The sequence below is a fragment of the Ambystoma mexicanum genome, chromosome 4q (genome assembly GCF_040938575.1).
Source record: "Ambystoma mexicanum isolate Mex_15411 chromosome 4q, UKY_AmexF1_1, whole genome shotgun sequence".
Taxonomy (NCBI): Eukaryota; Metazoa; Chordata; class Amphibia; order Caudata; family Ambystomatidae; genus Ambystoma; species Ambystoma mexicanum.
The window spans coordinates 434481670-434499194 of record NC_090928.1 but is presented as its reverse complement, the minus strand read 5'-3'; the positions used below and the strand labels follow the sequence as shown (position 1 = coordinate 434499194).

Here is a 17525-nt window from a genome sequence, read left to right as displayed (position 1 = left end):
CCTACGCTCTACCACTGAGTTAAACCCTTGAATGCTGAAAACTGCCCTTTTTTAAAAAGGTGATAGAGTGGGTGACTGTATGGAACTTGTAGAACTAATGACATCAGTGCACTTCTGGTCAGCTGTACAAATTAATACATTTCATTAAGGGCATATTATTGGTTTCCACCACAGTTTTATAACATTCATATGAGCTTCCAATGGACTATTTCAAACTGATAATATCACCAGTAGAACTTGGGTGAATGTAAAACACAGCTTGTATCATACAAAGAAATCCTAAACAGTTTCATGGTGTTTACCCTATGTTTGAGGAGATGATCAGGTGTATTTCAAATGTAGAAATGTGTTGCTCATTACATAAAATGCTAAGATTGTAAATGTTTACTTCAATTTATTTAATTAAAAACATATTTCTACAGGTAAAACGGTAGGTCAAAGGGGCACCCAGATTTGAACTAGGGACCTTCTGATTTGCAGTGAAATGCTCTACCCCTGAGCTATACCCCCATTTCTGAAATATTCACCTTTATTTATTCAGTAATATGTACAAAGTGGAAGCAACATGCAATCACCATCAAAGCAATGCATTTTCAGCCACCAGACCCTCCTTATAAGTATAAGGGGTACAAAAGATGTCCTTTATCTGCCTTGGTAAAATACAGTGAGGTTTCCATTGCAAGAATTCATACATTTCGTATCACATGTAGATCTTGGAACATGGAAAAAAAATCTTTTGTCAAATGCACAAATTCTGCAAAATGTAACTGCTTCTCTCCTGCAATTGGTTGATTTTGTGCTAAGAGCATAGTTAAACCCAAGTGTTCATTGTTTTGTATATGAAATGATGATATATCTTATTGTTTCTTACAGTGCATTGGGTTGAAAAGCATTTAACAGGATCTATTGAAGAGGGTATATGGTTATGAAACAGGGACTTCTTGAACTGCATTCCTACCCTCTACCACTGAGTTAAACCCTTGAATGCTGAAAACTGCCCTTTCTTAAAAAGGTGATAGAGTGGGTGACTGTATGGAACTTGTAGAACTAATGACATCAGTGCACTTCTGGTCAGCTGTACAAATTAATACATTTCATTAATGGCATATTATTGGTTTCCACCACAGTTTTATAACATTCATATGAGCTTCCAATGGACTATTTCAAACTGATAATATCACCAGTAGAACTTGGGTGAATGTAAAACACAGCTTGTATCATATGAAGAAAACCTAAACAGTTTCATGGTGTTTACCCTATGTTTCAGGAGATGATCAGGAGTATTTCTAATGTAGAAATGTGTTGCTCAGTACCTAAAATGCTAAGATTGTAAATGTTTTCTTCAATTTATTTAATTAAAAAAATATTTCCACAGGTAAAACTGTTGAACAAGGGGGCACCCAGATTTGAACTAGGGACCTCTTGGTCTGCAGTCAAATGCTCTACCACTGAGCTATACCCCCAGTTCTGAAAAGTTCACCTTTATTAATTCAGTAATATGTACAAAGTGCAAACAACATGCAATCACCATCAAAGCAATGCATTTTCAGCCACCAAACCCTCCTTATAAGTATATGGGGTGCGAAGGATGTCCTTTATCTGCCTTGGTAAAATACAGTAAGGTTTCCATTGCAAGAATTCATACATTTCGTATCACATGTAGATCTTGGAACATGGAAAAAAAATCTTTTGTCAAATGCACAAATTCTGAAAAATGTAACTGTTTCTCTACTGCAGTTTGTTGATTTTGTGCTAAGAGCACAGTTAAACCCAATTGTTCATTGTTTTGTATATGAAATGATGATATATCTTATTGTTTCTTACCATGCATTGGGTTGAAAAACATTTTAACAGGATCGATTGATGTAACGCTCACCTGATTCTCGCAGAGGCGCCGGTCTTGACTGGGCGACTACCGTATCTTCAAAGGTGATGTGTAGCACCCGGTTGGCTCTTTGGGCTGGACCTCTGTGCACTGTATGCCTGACGTGTAGAGTAAGATGTCTGCAGATAGAAAATATGGGGTTAATGAACTGGGGTTATTGGGGTGTCCCTATCTCTTTCCTCTTCTCCTCTCCTGTAGACCCCCAAAGGTTAACGCTCTCACCTTAGGTAAGTGAATGCCGAGCTCTCCATCTGCCTCGGGGCAGGGTGCTGTAACCAGTTTCTTCACTGGATAGGTAGCGCAGGCCTCTTGACTTCAGAGGACTGCTGTCCGTCGTTTACTGCACGAACGGTAAGTTTCGAGTCATTCAAATGTCTTTAAAGTCTTTAGTAATGATGTCTCTTGTTTTGCAGGGTTCCGGCGATGGCGGATGACGGGCTGAAGTGAGTTGAAGATGGAGCCCGTGTGATGAATAGAAGCGCCTGGAAGCACGTAAGTAAGCGCTTGTTACCTGCTTCACTATGCGCTCTAACTGTCTTTTTATTTTGCAGGTACGAGTTCGGAGCGGCTGCAGGGTGCCGGAATACCCACTGGATTAGATGTGGAAAGGAGTAATGGCACGTGAGTATTAAAGTTCCCCAATGTCTTTAAACGCACCTTGTTTTGTCTTTCAGATGCGGGATGCAGTGCCGAAGGCCTCCGGAGCGTGCGAAGAGTTGGTAAACTTTTGTCTTTCAGATGCCGGAATGCAGTGTGAAGACCTCCGGAGCGCATGAAGAGTAGGTAAGCCTTTGCCTTTCAGATGCCGGAATGCTAACCTGTTCTTTCTTGTCTTTATAGGTGTTGCTGAAGACTGGATTCAGGATGGTAAGCCTTTGCCTTTCAGATGCCGGAATGCTAACCTGTTCTTTCTTGTCTTTATAGGTGTTGCTGAAGACTGGATTCAGGATGGTAAGCCTTTTTCCTTAGACCCAGGACCGGATGCAGAAGACACGATGAGCGTTCTGCTGCAGAGGTTGCAGAGTAACGCAAAGCAAGATTCATCCACCGGGTGTGGTTTAAATAGCCTCCTGTAGTGCTTAGGTGTCTCCTTCCACAGCCACGCCTAAGTAAGAAAAGAGTTCCTGGTAAGAAAAGAGTTCCTGCCTTCCAGAAGAGTTCCAGTGTTCTGAATCTAGGGAGTGGCTCCAGCCCCACCCAACAGGAAAAGTAGTTCCAAACAGAAGAGGATCAGAGGCTCAACTGGCAGGCAAGTAAGCAGCATGGTCTGCTGAAGGTAAGTCCACCCAAGCATTATGAGCCCGGCGCTTCCAGCGCTGGGACTGGGCATATTTATGAGCCTGGTGCCTCTGGCGCCAGGACTGGGTCCAAAAGGTCCCAATTGGGACTGGTTGGCACTCGGAACCTGGGTTATGGATCTGCTTCCAAGGGAGTTGGGAAAACCCTGACCTTTTGGAAGCAGAGATCATGACAATTGAAGAGGGTATATGGTTATGAAACGGGGACTTCTTGAACTGCATTCCTACGCTCTACCACTGAGTTAAACCCTTGAATGCTGAAAACTGCCCTTTTTTAAAAAGGTGATAGAGTGGGTGACTGTATGGAACTTGTAGAACTAATGACATCAGTGCACTTCTGGTCAGCTGTACAAATTAATACATTTCATTAAGGGCATATTATTGGTTTCCACCACAGTTTTATAACATTCATATGAGCTTCCAATGGACTATTTCAAACTGATAATATCACCAGTAGAACTTGGGTGAATGTAAAACACAGCTTGTATCATACGAAGAAATCCTAAACAGTTTCATGGTGTTTACCCTATATTTCAGGAGATGATCAGGAGTATTTCAAATGTAGAAATGTGTTGCTCATTACATAAAATGCTAAGATTGTAAATGTTTACTTCAATTTATTTAATTAAAAACATATTTCTACAGGTAAAACAGTTGGACAAGGGGGCACCCAGATTTGAACTAGGGACCTTTTGACCTGCAGTGAAATGCTCTACCCCTGAGCTATACCCCCATTTCTGAAATGTTCACCTTTATTTATTCAGTAATATGTACAAAGTGGACGCAACATGCAATCACCATCAAAGCAATGCATTTGCAGCCACCAAACCATCCTTATAAGTGTATGAGGTGCAAAGGATGTACTTTATCTGCCTTGGTAAAATACAGTGAGGTTTCCATTGCAAGAATTCATACATTTCGTATCACATGTAGTTCTTGGAACATGGAAAAAAAACTTTTGTCAAATGCACAAATTCTGCAAAATCTAACTGCTTCTCTACTGCAGTTTGTTGATTTTGTGCTAAGAGCATAGTTAAACCCAATTGTTCATTGTTTTGTATATGAAATGATGATATATCTTATTGTTTCTTACAGTGCATTAGGTTGAAAAACATTCTAACAGGATCTATTGAAGAGGGTATATGGTTATTAAACAGGGACTTCTTGAACTGCATTCCTACGCTCTACCACTGAGTTAAACCCTTGAATGCTGAAAACTGCCCTTTTTTAAAAAGGTGATAGAGTGGGTGACTGTATGGAACTTGTAGAACTAATGACATCAGTGCACTTCTGGGCAGCTGTATAAATTAATACATTTCCTTAAGGGCATATTATTGGTTTCCACCACAGTTTTATAACATTCATATGAGCTTCCAATGGACTATTTCAAACTGATAATATCACCAGTAGAACTTGGGTGAATGTAAAACACAGCTTATATCATATGAAGAAATCCTAAACAGTTTCATGGTGTTTACCCTATGTTTGCAGAGATGATCAGGAGTATTTCAAATGTAGAAATGTGTTGCTCATTACATAAAATGCTAAGATTGTAAATGTTTTCTTCAATTTATTTAATAAAAAAAATATTTCTACAGGTAAAACAGTTGAACAAGGGGTCACCCAAATTTGAACTAGAGACCTCTAGATCTGGAGTCAAATGCTCTACCACTGAGCTATACCCCCAGTTCTGAAAAGTTCCCCTTTATTAATTCAGTGATATGTTCAAAGTGCAAGCAACATGCAATCACCATCATAGCAATGCATTTGCAGCCACCAAACCCTCCTTATAAGTATATGAGGTGCAAAGGATGTCCTTTATCTGCCTTGGTAAAATACAGTGAGGTTTCCATTGCAAGAATTCATACATTTCGTATCACATGTAGATCTTGGAACATGGAAAAAAAATTTTTGTCAAATGAACAAATTCTGCAAAACGTAACTGCTTCTCTACTGCAGTTTGTTGATTTTGGGCTAAGAGCATAGTTAAACCCAATGTTCATTGTTTTGTATATGAAATGATGATATATCCTATTGTTTCTTACAGTGCATTGGGTTGAAAAACATTTTAACAGGATCTATTGAAGAGGGTATATGGTTATGAAACTGGGACTTCTTGAACTACACTCCTACGCTCTACCACTGACATAAACCCTTGAATGTTGAAAACTGCCCTTATTAAAAAAGATGATAGAGTGGGTGACTCTATGGAACTTGTAGAACTAATGACATCAGTGCACTTCTGGTCAGCTGTACAAATTAATACATTTCATTAAGGGCATATTATTGGTTTCCACCACAGTTTTATAACATTCATAAGAGCTTCCAATGGACTATTTCAAACTGATCATATCACCAGTAGAACTTGGGTGAATGTAAAACACAGCTTGTATCATATGAAGAAATCCTAAACAGCGTAATGGTGTTTACATTATGTTCCAGGTAATGATCAGGAATATTTCAAATGTAGAAATGTGTTGCTCATTACATAAAATGCTAAGATTGTAAATGTTTACTTCAATTTATTTAATTAAAAACATATTTCTAGAGGTAAAACAGTTGGACAAGGGGGCACCCAGATATGCACTAGGAACCTTTTGATCTGCAGTGAAATGCTCTACCCCTGAGCTATATACCCCCATTTCTGAAACGTTCACCTTTATTTATTCAGTAATATGTACAAAGTGGAAGCAACATGCAATCACCATGAAAGCAAAGCATTTTCAGCCACCAAACCCTCCTTATAAGTATATGGGGTGCGAAGGATGTCCTTTATCTGCCTTGGTAAAATACAGTGAGGTTTCCAAGAATTCATACATTTCGTATCACATGTAGATCTTGGAACATGGAAAAAAAATCTTTTGTCAAATGCACAAATTCTGCAAAATGTAACTGCTTCTCTACTGCAGTTTGTTGATTTTGTGCCAAGAGCATAGTTAAACCCAATTGTTCATTCTTTTGTATATGAAATGATGATATATCTTATTGTTTCTTACAGTGCATTGGGTTGAAAAATATTTTAACAGGATCTATTGAAGAGGGTATATGGTTATGAAACAGGGACTTCTTGATCTGCATTCCTACGCCCTACCACTGAGTTAAACCCTTGAATGCTGAAAACTGCCCTTGTTTCAAAAGGTGATAGAGTGGTTGACTGTATGGAACTTGTAGAACTAATGACATCAGGGCACTTCTGGTCAGCTGTACAAATTAATACATTTCATTAAGGGCATATTATTGGTTTCCACCACAGTTTTATAACATTCATATGAGCTTCGAATGGACTATTTCAAACTGATAATATCACCAGTAGAACTTAGGTGAATGTAAAACACAGCTTGTATCATATGAAGAAATCCTAAACAGTTTCCTGGTGTTTACCCTATGTTTCAGGAGATGATCAGGAGTATTTCAAATGTAGAAATGTGTTGCTCATTACATAAAATGCTAAGATTGTAAATCTTTTCTTCAATTTATTTAATTAAAAAAATATTTCTACAGGTAAAACAGTTGGACAAGGGGGAACCCAGACTTGAACTGGGGACCTTTTGATCTGCAGTGAAATGCTCTACCCCTGAGCTATACCCCCATTTCTGAAATGTTCACCTTTATTAATTCAGTGATATGTGCAAAGTGCAAGCAACATGCAATCACCATCATAGCAATGCATTTGCAGCCACCAAACCCTCCTTATAAGTATAAGGGGTACAAAAGATGTCCTTTATCTGCCTTGGTAAAATACAGTGAGGTTATCATTGCAAGAATTCATACATTTCGTATCACATGTAGATCTTGGAACATGGAAAAAAAAACTTTGTCAAATGCACAAATTCTGCAAAACGTAACTGTTTCTCTACTGCATTTTTTTGATTTTGTGCTAAGAGCATAGTTAAACCCAAATGTTCATTGTTTTGTATATGAAATGATAATATATCTTATTGTTTCTTACAGTGAATTGGGTTGAAAAACATTGAACAGGATCTATTGAAGAGGGTATATGGTTATGGAACAGGGACGTCTTGAACTACACTCCTACGCTCTACCACTGACATAAACCCTTGAATGTTGAATACTGCCCTTTTTTAAAAAGGTGATAGAGTGGGTGACTGTATGGAACTTGTAGAACTAATGACATCAGTGCCCTTCTCGTCAGCTGTACAAATTAATACCTTTCATTAAGGGCATATTATTGGTTTCCACCACAGTTTTATAACATTCATATGAGCTTCCAATGGAATATTTCAAACGGATCATATCACCAGTAAAATTTGGGTGAATGTAAAACACAGCTTGTATCATATGAAGAAATCCTAAACAGATTAATGGTGTTTACCCTATGTTTCAGGTGATGATCAGGAGTATTTCAAATGTAGAAATGTGTTGCTCATTACATAAAATGCTAATATTGTAAATGTTTACTTCAATTTATTTAATTAAAAAATATTTCTACAGGTAAAACAGTTGGACAAGGGGGCACCCAGATTTGAAGTAGGGACCTTTTGATCTGCAGTGAAATGCTCTACCCCTGAGCTATACCCCCATTTCTGAAATGTTCACCTTTATTAATTCAGTAAAAATTTAATTCAGTAAAAAGTACAAAGTGTAAGCAACATGCAATCACCATCAAAGCAGTGCATTTTCAGCCACCAAACCCTCCTTATAAGTATATGGGGTGTGAAGGATGTCCTTTATCTGCCTTGGTAAAATACAGTGAGGTTTCCATTGCAAGAATTCATACATTTCGTATCACATGATCTTGGAACATGGAAAAACATATTTTGTCAAATGCACAAATTCTGCAAAATGTAACTGCTTCTCTACTGCAGTTTGTTGATTTTGTGCTAAGAGCATAGTTAATGAGCATAGTTCATTGTTTTGTATATGAAATGATGATATATCCTATTGTTTCTTAAAGTGCATTGGTTTGAAAAACATTTTAACAGGATCTATTGAAGAGGGTATATGGTTATGAAACAGGGACTTCTTGATCTGCATTCCTACGCCCTACCACTGAGTTAAACCCTTGAATGCTGAAAACTGCCCTTGTTTAAAAAGGTGATAGAGTGGTTGACTGTATGGAACTTGTAGAACTAATGACATCAGGGCACTTCTGGTCAGCTGTACAAATTAATACATTTCATTAAGGGTATATTATTGGTTTCCACCACAGTTTTATAACATTCATATGAGCTTCCAATGGACTATTTCAAACTGATAATATCACCAGTAGAACTTGGGTGAATGTAAAACACAGCTTGTATCATATGAAGAAATCCTAAACAGTTTCCTGGTGTTTACCCTATGTTTCAGGAGATGATCAGGAGTATTTCAAATGTAGAAATGTGTTGCTCATTACATAAAATGCTAAGATTGTAAATGTTTTCTTCAATTTATTTAATTAAAAAAATATTTCTACAGGTAAAACAGTTGAACAAGGGGGCACCCGTATTAGAACTAGGGACCTCTTGATCTGCAGTCAAATGCTCTACCACTGAGCTATACCCCCAGTTCTGAAAAGTTCCCCTTTATTAATTGAGTAATATGTACAAAGTGCAAGCAACATGCAATCACCATCAAAGCAATGCATTTTCAGCCACCAAACCCTCCTTATAAGTATATGAGCTGCGAAGAATGTCCTTTATCTGCCTTGGTAAAATACAATGAGGTTTCCATTGCAAGAATTCATACATTTCATATCACATGTAGATCTTGGAACATGGAAAAAAAAATATTTTGCCAAATGCACAAATTCTGCAAAATGTAACTGCTTCTCTACTGCAGTTTGTTGATTTTGTGCTAAGAGCATAGTTAAACCCAATTGTTCATTGTTTTGTATATGAAATGATGATAAATCCTATTGTTTCTTACAGTGCATTGGGTTGAAAAACATTTTAACAGGATCTATTGAAGAGGGTATATGGTTATGAAACAGGGACCTCTTCAACTACACTCCTACGCTCTACCACTGACATAAACCCTTGAATGTTGAAAACTGCCCTTTTTAAAAAAGGTGATAGAGTGGGTGACTCTATGGAACTTGTAGAACTAATGACATCAGTGCACTTCTGGTCAGCTGTACAAATTAATAAATTTCATTAATGGCATATTATTGGTTTCCACCACAGTTTTATAACATTCATATGAGCTTCCAATGGACTATTTCAAACGAATAATATCACCAGTAGAACTTGGGTGAATGTAAAACACAGCTTGTATCATATGAAGAAATCCTAAACAGTTTCATGGTGTTTACCCTATATTTCAGGAGATGATCAGGAGTATTTCAAATGTAGAAATGTGTTGCTCATTACATAAAATGCTAAGATTGCAAATGTTTTATTCAATTTATTAAAAAAAATATTTCTACAGGTAAAACAGCTGAACAAAGGGGCACCCAGATTTGAACTAGGGACCTCTTCATCTACAGTCAAATGCTCTACCACTGAGCAATACCCCCAGTTCTGAAAACTTCACCTTTATTAATTCAGTAATATGTACAAAGTGCAAGCAACATGCAATCACCATCAAAGCAATGCATTTCCAGCCACCAAACCCTCCTTATAAGTATATGGGGTGCGAAGGATGTCCTTTATCTGACTTGGTAAAATACAGTGAGGTTTCCATTGCAAGAATTCATACATTTCGTATCACATGTAGATCTTGGAACATGGAAAAAAAACTTTTGTCAAATGCACACATTCTGCAAAACGTAACTGTTTCTCTACTGCATTTTGTTGATTTTGTGCTAAGAGCATAATTAAACCCAATTGTTCATTGTTTTGTTTATGAAATGATGATATATCTTATTGTTTCTTACAGTGCATTGGGTTAAAACATACACTTTAACAGGATCTATTGAAGAGGGTATATGGTTATGAAACATGAACTTCTTGAAAAGCCCTCCTACGCTCTACCACTTACATAAACCCTTGAATGCTGAAAACTGCCCTTTCTTAAAAAGGTGATAGAGTGGGTAACTGTATGGAACTTGTAGAACTAATGACATCAGTGCACTTCTGGTCAGCTGTACAAATTAATACATTTCATTAAGGGCATATTATTGGTTTCCACCACAGTTTTATAACATTCATATGAGCTTCCAATGGACTATTTCAAACTAATCATATCACCAGTAGAAATTGGGTGAATGTAAAACACAGCGTGTATCATATGAAGAAATCCTAAACAGTTTAATGGTGTTTACCCTATGTTTCAGGTGATGATCAGGAGTATTTCAAATGTAGAAATGTGTTGCTCATTACATAAAATGCTAAGATTGTAAATGTTTACTTCAATTTATTTAATTAAAAAAATATTTCTACAGGTAAAACAGTTGAACAAGGGGGCACCCAGATTTGAACTAGGGACCTCTTGATCTGCAGTCAAATGCTCTATCACTGAGCTATACCCCCAGTTCTCAAATGTTCACTTTTATTAATTCAGTAATATGTACAAAGTGCAAGCAACATGCACTCACCATCAACGCAATGCATTTTCAGCCACCAAACCCTCCTTATAAGTAATGGGGTGCGAAGGATGTCCTTTATCTGCCTTGGTAAAATACAGTGAGGTTTCCATTGCAAGAATTCATACATTTTGTATCACATGTAGATCTTGGAACATGGAAAACAAATCTTTTGTCAAATGCACAAATTCTGCAAAATGTAACTGCTTCTCTACTGCAGTTTCTTGATTTTGTGCTAAGAGCATAGTTAAACCCAATTGTTCATTGTTTTGTATATGAAATGATGATATATCCATTTGTTTCTTACAGTGCATTGGGTTGAAAAACATTTTAACAGGATCTATTGAAGAGGGTATATGGTTATGAAACAGCGACTTCTTGAACTACACTCCTACGCTCTACCACTGACATAAACCCTTGAATGTTGAAAACTGCCCTTTTTTAAAAAGGTGATAGAGTGGGTGACTGAATGGAACTTGTAGAACTAATGACATCGGTGCACTTCTGGTCAGCTGTACAAATTAATACATTTCATTAAGGGCATGTTATTGGTTTGCACCACAGTTTTATAACATTCATATGAGCTTCCAATGGACTATTTCAAACTGATAATATCACCAGTAGAACTTGGGTGAATGTAAAACACAGCTTGTATCATATGAAGAAATCCTAAACGGTTTCATGGTGTTTACCCTATGTTTCAGGAGATGATCAGGAGTATTTCTAATGTAGAAATGTGTTGCTCATTACATAAAATGCTAAGATTGTAAATGTTTTCTTCAATTTATTTAATTATAAAAATATTTCTACAGGTGAAACAGTTGAACAAGGAGGCACCCAGATTTGAACTAGGGACCTCTTGATCTGTAGTCAAATGCTCTACCACTGAGCTATACCCCAGTTCTGAAAAGTTCACATTTATTAGTTCAGTAATATGTACAAAGTACAAGCAATATGCAATCACCATGAAAGCAATGCATTTTCAGCCACCAAACCCTCCTTATAAGTGTATGGGGTGCGAAGGATGTCCTTTATCTGCCTTGGTAAAATACAGTGAGGTTTCCATTGCAAGAATTCATACATTTCGTATCACATGTAGATCTTGGAACATGAAAAAAAAATCTTTTGTCAAATGCACAAATTCTGCAAAATGTAACTGCTTCTCTACTGCAGTTTGTTGATTTTGTGCTAAGAGCATAGTTAAACCCAATTGTTCATTGTTTTGTATATGAAATGATTATATATCTTATTGTTTCTTACAGTGCATTGGGTTGAAAAACATTTAACAGGATCTATTGAAGAGGGTATATGGTTATGAAACAGGGACTTCTTGAACTACACTCCTACGCTCTACCACTGACATAAACCCTTGAATGTTGAAAACTGCCCTTTTTTAAAAAGGTGAGAGAGTGGGTGACTCTAAGGAACTTGTAGAACTAATGGCATCAGTGCACTTCTGGTCAGCTGTACAAATTAATACATTTCATTAAGGGCATATTATTGGTTTCCACCACAGTTTTATAACATTCATAAGAGCTTCCAATGAACTATTTCAAACTGATCATATCACCAGTAGAACTTGGGTGAATGTAAAACACAGCTTGTATCATATGAAGAAATCCTAAACAGCTTAATGGTGTTTACCCTATGTTTCAGGTGATGATCAGGAGTATTTCAAATGTAGAAATGTGTTGCTCATTACATAAAATGCTAAGATTGTAAATGTTTACTTCAATTTATTTAATTAAAAACATATTTCTACAGGTAAAACAGTTGAACAAGGGGTCACCCAGATTTGAACAAGGGACCTCTTGATCTGCAGGCAAACGCTCTACCACTGAGCTATACCCCCAGTTCTGAAAAATTCCCCTTTATTAATTCAGTAATATGTACAAAGTGCAAGCAACATGCAATCACCATCAAAGCAATGCATTTTCAGCCACCAAACCCTCCTTATAAGTATATGAGGTGCAAAGGATGTCCTTTATCTGCCTTGGTAAAATACAGTGAGGTTTCCATTGCAAGAATTCATACATTTCGTATCACATGTAGATCTTGGAACATGGAAAAAAAATCTTTTGCCAAATGCACAAAGTCTGCAAAATGTAACTGCTTCTCTACTACAGTTTGTTGATTTTGTGCTAAGAGCATAGTTAAACCCAATGTTCATTGTTTTGTATATGAAATGATGATATATCCTATTGTTTCTTACAGTGCATTGGGTTGAAAAACATTTTAACAGGATCTATTGAAGAGGGTATATGGTTATGAAACAGGGACTTCTTGAACTACACTCCTACGCTCTACCACTGACATAAACCATTGAATGTTGAAAACTGCCCTTTTTAAAAAAGATGATAGAGTGGGTGACTTTATGGAACTTGTAGAACTAATGACATCAGTGCACTTCTGGTCAGCTGTACAAATTAATACATTTCATTAAGGGCATATTATTGGTTTCCACCACAGTTTTATAACATTCATATGAGCTTCCAATGGACTATTTCAAACTAATAATATCACCAGTAGAACTTGGGTGAATGTAAAACACAGCTTGTATCATATGAAGAAATCCTAAACAGTTTCATGGTGTTTACCCTATATTTCAGGAGATGATCAGGAGTATTTCAAATGTAGAAATGTGTTGCTCATTACATAAAATGCTAAGATTGTAAATGTTTTATTCAATTCATTTAAAAAAATATTTCTACAGGTAAAACAGCTGAACAAGGGGGCACCCAGATTTGAACTAGGGACCTCTTGATCTGCAGTCAAATGCTCTACCACTGAGCGATACCCCCAGTTCTGAAAAGCTCACCTTTATTAATTCAGTAATATGTACAAAGTGCAAGCAACATGCAATCACCATCAAAGCAATGCATTTCCAGCCACCAAACCCTCCTTATAAGTATATGGGGTGCGAAGGATGTCCTTTATCTGACTTGGTAAAATACAGTGAGGTTTCCATTGCAAGAATTCATACATTTCGTATCACATGTAGATCTTGGAACATGGAAAAAAAACTTTTGTCAAATGCACAAATTCTGCAAAACGTAACTGTTTCTCTACTGCATTTTGTTGATGTTGTGCTAAGAGCATAGTTAAACCCAATTGTTCGTTGTTTTGTATATGAAATGATGATATATCTTATTGTTTCTTACAGTGCATTGGGTTAAAACATACATTTTAACAGGATCTATTGAAGAGGGTATATGGTTATGAAACATGAACTTCTTGAAAAGCCCTCCTACGCTCTACCACTGACATAAACCCTTGAATGATGAAAACTGCCCTTTTTTAAAAAGGTGATAGAGTGGGTGACTGTATGGAACTTGTAGAACTAATGACATCAGTGCACTTCTGGTCAGCTGTACAAATTAATACATTTCATTAAGGGCATATTATTGGTTTCCACCACAGTTTTATAACATTCATATGAGCTTCCAATGGACTATTTCAAACTAATCATATCACCAGTAGAACTTGGGTGAATGTAAAACACACTGTGTATCATATGAAGAAATCCTAAACAGTTTAATGGTGTTTACCCTATGTTTCAGGTGATGATCAGGAGTATTTCAAATGTAAAAATGTTTTGCTCATTACATAAAATGCTAAGATTGTAAATGTTTACTTCAATTTATTTAATTAAAAAAATATTTCTACAGGTAAAACAGTTGAACAAGGGGGCACCCAGATTTGAACTAGGGACCTCTTGATCAGCAGTCAAATGTTCTATCACTGAGCTATACCCCCAGTTCTGAAAAGTTCCCTTTTATTTATTCAGTAATATGTACAAAGTGCAAGCAACATGCAATCACCATCAAAGCAATGCATTTTCAGCCACCAAAACCCTCCTTATAAGTATATGGGGTGCGAAGGATGTCCTTTATCTGCCTTGGTAAAATACAGTGAGGTTTCCATTGCAAGAATTCATACATTTTGTATCACATGTAGATCTTGGAACATGGAAAACAAATCTTTTGTCAAATGCACAAATTCTGCAAAATGTAACTTCTTCTCTACTGCAGTTTGTTGATTTTGTGCTAAGAGCATAGTTAAACCCAATTGTTCATTGTTTTGTATATAAAATGATGATATATCCTTTTGTTTCTTACAGTGCATTGGGGTGAAAAACATTTTAACAGGATCTATTGAAGAGGGTATATGGTTATGAAACAGCGACTTCTTGAACTACACTCCTACACTCTACCACTGACATAAACCCTTGAATGTTGAAAACTGCCCTTTTTTAAAAAGGTGATAGAGTGGGTGACTGTATGGAACTTGTAGAACTAATGACATCAGTGCACTTCTGGTCAGCTGTACAAATTAATACATTTTATTAAGGGCATATTATTGGTTTCCACCACAGTTTTATAACATTCATATGAGCTTCCAATGGACTATTTCAAACTGATAATATCACCAGTAGAACTTGGGTGAATGTAAAACACAGCTTGTATCATACGAAGAAATCCGAAACAGTTTCATGGTGTTTACCCTATGTTTCAGGAGATGATCAGGAGTATTTCAAATGTAGAAATGTGTTGCTCATTACATAAAATGCTAAGATTGTAAATGTTTACTTCAATTTATTTAATTAAAAACATATTTCTACAGGTAAAACAGTTGGACAAGGGGGGCACCCAGATTTGAACTAGGTACCTTTTGATCTGCAGTGAAATGCTCTACCCCTGAGCTATACCCCCATTTCTGAAATGTTCACCTTTATTTATTCAGTAATATGTACAAAGTGCAAGCAACATGCAATCACCATCAAAGCAATGCATTTTCAGCCACCAAACCCTCCTTATAAGTATAAGGGGTACAAAAGATGTCCTTTATCTGCCTTGGTAAGATACAGTGAGGTTTCCATTGCAAGAATTCATACATTTCGTATCACATGTAGATCTTGGAACATGGAAAAAAAATATTTTGTCAAATGCACAAATTCTGCAAAATGTAACTGCTTCTCTACTGCAGTTTGTTGATTTTGTGCTAAGAGGATAGTTAAACCCAATTGTTCATTGTTTTGTATATGAAATTATGATATATCTTATTGTTTCTTACAGTGCATTCGGTTAAAAAATACATTTTAACAGGATCTATTGACGAGGGTATATGGTTATGAAACAGGAACTTCTTGAAAAGCCCTCCTACACTCTACCACTGACATAAACCCTTGAATGCTGAAAACTGCCCTTTTTTAAAAAGGTGATAGAGTGGGTGACTGTATGGAACTTGTAGAACTAATGACATCAGTGCACTTCTGGTCAGCTGTACAGATTAATACCAATAGTTAACCAAATTAACTATTGGTTTCCACCACAGTTTTATCACATTCATATGAGCTTCCAATGGACTATTTCAAACTAATCATATCACCAGTAGAACTTGGGTGAATGTAAAACACAGCTTGTATCATATGAAGAAATCCTAAACAGTTTAATGGTGTTTACCCTATGTTTCAGGTGATGATCAGGAGTATTTCAAATGTAGAAATGTGTTGCTCATTACATAAAATGCTAAGATTGTAAGTGTTTACTTAATTAAAAAAAATATGTCTACAGGTAAAACAGTTGAACAAGGAGGCACCCAGATTTGAACTAGGGACCTCTTGATCTACAGTCAAATGCTCTACGACTGAGCTATACCCCCAGATCTGAAAAGTTCACTTTTATTAATTTAGTAATATGTACAAAGTGCAAGCAACATGCAATCACCATCAAAGCAATGCATTTCCAGCCACCAAACCCTCCTTATAAGTATATGGGGTGCGAAGGATGTCCTTTATCTGACTTGGTAAAATACTGGGAGGTTTCCATTGCAAGAATTCATACATTTCGTATCACATGTAGATCTTGGAACATGGAAAAAAAACTTTTGTCAAATGCACACATTCTGCAAAACGTAACTGTTTCTCTACTGCATTTTGTTGATTTTGTGCTAAGAGCATAGTTAAACCCAATTGTTCATTGTTTTGTATATGAAATGATGATATATCTTATTGTTTATTACAGTGCATTGGGTTAAAACATACATTTTAACAGGATCTATTGAAGAGGGTATATGGTTATGAAACATGAACCTCTTGAAAAGCCCTCCTACGCTCTACCACTGACATAAACCCTTGAATGCTGGGTGATAGAGTGGGTGACTGTATGGAACTTGTAGAACTAATGACATCAGTGCACTTCTGGTCAGCTGTACAAATTAATACATTTCATTAAGGGCATATTATTGGTTTCCACCACAGTTTTATAACATTCATATGAGCTTCCAATGGACTATTTCAAACTGATAATATCACCAGTAGAACTTGGGTGAATGTAAAACACAGCTTGTATCATATGAAGAAATCCTAAACAGTTTCATGGTGTTTACCCTATGTTTCAGGAGATGATCAGGAGTATTTCTAATGTAGGAATGTGTTGCTCATTACATAAAATGCTAAGATTGTAAATGTTTTCTTCAATTAAAAACATATTTCTACAGGTAAAACAGTTGAACAAGGGGGCACCCAGATTTGAACTAGGGACCTCTTGATCTGCAGTGAAATGCTCTACCACTGAGCTATACCCCCATTTCTGAAAAGTTCTCTTTTATTAATTCAGTAATATGTACAAAGTGCAAGCAACATGCAATCACCATCAAAACAATGCATTTTCAGCCACCAAACCCTCCTTATAAGTATAAGTGGTACAAAAGATGTCCTTTATCTGCCTTGGTAAAATACAGTGAGGTTTCCATTGCAAGAATTCATACATTTCGTATCACATGTAGATCTTGGAACATGGAAAAAAATATTTTGTCAAATGCACACATTCTGCAAAATGTAACTGCTTCTCTACTGCAGTTTGTTGATTTTGTGCTA

The 17525-nt window shown here is 36.5% G+C and overlaps 4 non-coding genes across 4 annotated transcripts; all 4 read right to left on the bottom strand.

Annotated features, from left to right (window-relative positions):
* Positions 1-1391: 1391 nt before the first annotated feature.
* TRNAC-GCA (transfer RNA cysteine (anticodon GCA)) lies at positions 1392-1463 on the bottom strand. The gene has a single exon. It is a non-coding gene; the product is annotated as a tRNA-Cys (tRNA).
* A 9060-nt stretch (positions 1464-10523) lies between these two features.
* TRNAC-GCA (transfer RNA cysteine (anticodon GCA)) lies at positions 10524-10595 on the bottom strand. The gene has a single exon. It is a non-coding gene; the product is annotated as a tRNA-Cys (tRNA).
* A 2782-nt stretch (positions 10596-13377) lies between these two features.
* TRNAC-GCA (transfer RNA cysteine (anticodon GCA)) lies at positions 13378-13449 on the bottom strand. Its single transcript has one exon. It is a non-coding gene; the product is annotated as a tRNA-Cys (tRNA).
* Positions 13450-14332: 883 nt separating this feature from the next.
* TRNAS-GCU (transfer RNA serine (anticodon GCU)) lies at positions 14333-14404 on the bottom strand. The gene has a single exon. It is a non-coding gene; the product is annotated as a tRNA-Ser (tRNA).
* Between the last annotated feature and the right edge of the window lie 3121 nt (positions 14405-17525).